Source organism: Raphanus sativus, chromosome 3 (assembly GCF_000801105.2).
Source record: "Raphanus sativus cultivar WK10039 chromosome 3, ASM80110v3, whole genome shotgun sequence".
NCBI classification, from domain to species: Eukaryota; Viridiplantae; Streptophyta; class Magnoliopsida; order Brassicales; family Brassicaceae; genus Raphanus; species Raphanus sativus.
The window spans coordinates 13,933,850-13,937,925 of record NC_079513.1 but is presented as its reverse complement, the minus strand read 5'-3'; the positions used below and the strand labels follow the sequence as shown (position 1 = coordinate 13,937,925).

At 33.2% G+C, this 4,076-nt stretch overlaps 1 long non-coding RNA gene across 1 annotated transcript; it reads right to left on the bottom strand.

Annotated features, from left to right (window-relative positions):
- Positions 1–609: 609 nt before the first annotated feature.
- Positions 610–3,844, bottom strand: LOC108846948 (uncharacterized). Its single transcript, XR_001948844.2, has 3 exons — positions 1,606–3,844; positions 1,214–1,336; positions 610–977 (listed from the first exon to the last, which is right to left on the bottom strand). It is a non-coding gene; the product is annotated as an uncharacterized LOC108846948 (long non-coding RNA).
- Between the last annotated feature and the right edge of the window lie 232 nt (positions 3,845–4,076).

Genomic DNA, 4,076 nt, shown 5'->3' with positions numbered 1-4,076 from the left:
TAACCTCCAAAATAAGTAATTCAAACTTGTGAAAACTGATGTTGAGGGGAAAACTCATGGGGCCGACGGAATTCTTGATAAGGCCCATGTTTGTAGAGCTAATGGACACTCAAAAAGAACATAATGTACTGTTTCCTCCTCAGCACTACAGATGCTGCACCTAAGAGCATGATTATTGCAAATGTTCTTAGCAAAAATTCTTAATACACATATATGTATATATATGTATATGTATATATTATATATGCGTATATACATATACATATATACACATATGTGTATTAAGGATTTTTGCTAAAGACCTTTGCAATAATCATGCTCTAAGGTCACAATCAATGTCACGTGTCCTTAAAATTTTAAACACTGGTAATGTTCCAGATAATATTTGCCAAATAAAATACCGCAATTTTGGTGAGCAATTTAATTTCCAAGAGAAGGCCAATAAATGTTTTATATATGGTCCGAAAGGTATTATCCTTGCCTCTCTGTCCGGGTATATGGTTTCCGTTCGAAATCCTGACTTTACCGAATATTTCTCTGATTCTGTAAACGCCCAGCCATATGTATCAGGCCGGTGATTGCGGCTAAGTGCCATACCTCTGATGATTTTAACATTGTCCGGATGTATGTATGCGTTGAGCAGGTTTACATTCCAAGACTTGTCGAGTGGACAATCCATACTATGTGATATGAACAATTCACAACTAATCCAAATAAATTTGGCAAAAATAAAACAGAGCTTGCCATGTTCTAGGAAAACTTCTAACACTACAAAAACTTGTCTTGTTGTCTATTCAGCATCCTGCGACTTGGTTTTCTTCTTGCTATCACCTTTATCTGTTGTTGTTTCCTCTTCGACTACTTTGCTTTTTTTTTTCTTCTGTTTCTTCTCTTGTTCTTCCACATATTTCTCCCGTCTTTTCTTCCTTTCTTCTTTTTCTTCTCTGAACACTCTACGGCTTTCTCTTCTCCCTCATCTATAAATAGAGCAAATACCCATCACAAACAAACCATTAAACACCAAAAGTTGTTCTTACGTGGTGCAACACCTTTGTCATAAAAGTCTAGTGTTTCCTTCACTTGTTCCTTAAGTTTCTCACCAAAAGTTGTATTGCTACCATATGTACAAGAGACCACCATTGTTTTAATAGTTAACAACACATCATATCTCACTATACACCAAACACACTTATATACAGGGCAGGGCACTCACCAGCTAAACAATCAATCCGGGAAGCAATGCTCCCTCATGGTCGAGCTTCTTTCTGTAATCAGCTAGGTTCATCATTTTATGAGCAAAGGTCTGGACATTGATCAGATCAAGTGGTGATAAATCCTGGCATGCAAAGAGACTTGTCTAAACATGGTTAACATCGAGCTCACAAATTAAAAAATCCATAAACATGAATCAAATTCCAAACAAAATATAATTCAATCTCAAAATCAAACTATTAGACATTTTAAATAGCACATAAACCTGGGAACAAATTCAACCGCAAACTACAATCAAAATCATAAACATGAATTCATTTGTTTTTTTAAGAATTCAATCTCTTCCTAGTACATGCCATAAACAAATCACAAAGGGGATTTCGAAACCCTAACCTCCAAATTTTGGGAACCGGCGACAAGAAGCTTTCTCCAGAGCTTGAACAACTCCAATCGTAGCGGGCGGAGATTACAAAATGATTGTAATCAGTGGTGTTTAAAGAGGAAAGACGAAAGCAGGAGGTCGATGGAAAGATGTGATGATGATTTAAAGCTCCCCGACGAGCTAAGAAGCCAGAGAAAGAAGGTGTCGACGGCTCCACAGAAATGACTCTTCGATTGAGAAAGAAGAGTACGTAGGGTTCTGTTTTTTTTTTTAAATTCTTAAGCTCCTTATTTACTTCTTAGATAAAATAGTAAAACAGTAATTAAGCTTATTACTTTTCTTTATAACAAAACGTTAATTGTATTTTAAAGTTAATTGGAAAGAACTAAACTGTGTTTTCATTAATGTTTATACTATAGGGACAATATTTTCGGTTTTAGTTCTAAGGGGACAAGAGCATAGTTATTTTATTTCATTTTGCCAAATTTCCCATATTTAAATACACCGAAAGCTGATGTCATCAAACACAAAGTACGGAGCATCTTTTTTTTTTTTGTCGCAAGTACGGAGCATCTTGTTCAAGATAACACCAAAACTATTAAGAATATACTGATCACGAATAATTTTACTATTTTTATGCTAATGAGAATGTATCCATCAAAAGGAAAAGAAGCATAAACAGAAGCTAATTCATTCGTTATTCCCTTTCTGACCATTTGGCATACAAAAAATATATTGCTTAGTGGGCTTTATTTCTTTTTAAAGAGGTCACTAGATGAGAAAACGTAATGAAGACACTGGACCTCACAAGATCCATGCGATCCTTGTAAAACATTCAAACTAATTTAAAGAACAAGATAAAATATGCCCTCAAACTATCCCACGTAAAACATGATTATTTTCCAAATCATATGCGAATAAATTTTGTAGATTAAGTGAAGTTATTTTCCCATATGAATTAGTATATAATTAGCATAAAGCGATTTCTATTTGGGAGGCCATAATAGCCAAAAAAACATAGTTCTCCACAATCTATGCATGCCAAAAAAAAGCTTATGAGGAAGGACAATAGCATAGCGAGATGGAATTGAAAATGCTCTCAGTGACTTATATCCTAGAAAAAATAGTGATCCAGATTCTATGCATGCCAAGCCTGCTATTTTGATTCAACTAGGTTACTTAAGTAACCTTAAAGAAGTAAAACATCACAATACCTCTATTGCGATAACTGAATCAAGATATGTGATCTGCCAGAACACAAATGTATATAAGCATGCTATAAGAAGAAACTGAAATTTAATTAGACATTTGCATGTGCAGACCAATAACTCTAAAAGGTATTAAGATCAACGGGAACTGTATATACATATACTATATATAAAGATATAGCACAACGTTAAAATCCTAATTTACAACTTTTCAATTCTCAATATACTAATTTTGGTTAGTAATATGCTATGTTTTATTTATTTTTATTTAGTGCCGTTTTCAAAAACTAGATGTATTCTTATTTTGGTTAAAAGTTCGTATAAATAAACTAAATAGAGTTTATAACTTAGAAATAAATATACTTTTTGACCCGGTAAAAATATGGATGGGAACACTTAAATAACTCAAAACCACAAAATGGAACACAAATTCAACGGTGATCAGTATACTTACATTACATTACTGATGTAATTTCTAAATAATTTTGTTAAGAATCCATACCTAAAATAAACATCCCTAATTAAAATAAGTTAACTACCTCCCGTATAAATTTCCTTTGATCACCATCTAATTATCTTCAGACCTGCAAGAAACAAAAAAAAAGAAAGAAACAAAACTACCACTAAAAAACAAAAAGAAAAAAAACTTTCAGGTCTCAACTAGAAATGGAGATGAAGAAGATTGCCTGTGGAGTTCTTTTCGCTGCTGCTTCCATGACCACCGTCATGGCCACAGAGGTTGGAGCTCCGGCACCAGGACCCGCCGCAAGTGGAGCCTCCGTAGCCGTACCGGCTCTTGGCTCTTTGGTTGGAGCTTCCCTTGTGTCTCTCTTCACCTACTACTTAAACTAAATAAGCTTATACAAAAAAAAATTGATGTTTCTATCAATTTATACTACGTCACGGTTTTGTACGTGTAGGCAAAGTGAATAAGACGGAAGAAGAAATAATTTGATTATGATCAGATAATTTTTATGTAATACATGCTGATTATAAAAATATACAATCGGTTCTTCTCCCTCTGTCATCTTTTATAGCTGCCCCAAACGAAATATATAAAAATAAAATCATTTGAAAATATATCAAATAAATAGAATCATTGTTGACAAAAAACACCACCGCTACATAACTAACAATTAAAAACTATATTAGTAAAAATAGTTCTAAAATACAGTATAAAATTTAATATTCATCCTAGAAAAAACCATAACCAAAATAAAAAAGAGTAATTATTTTATTTTTAAATGGCTTTCATAATATTTTTTTTTTGTTTA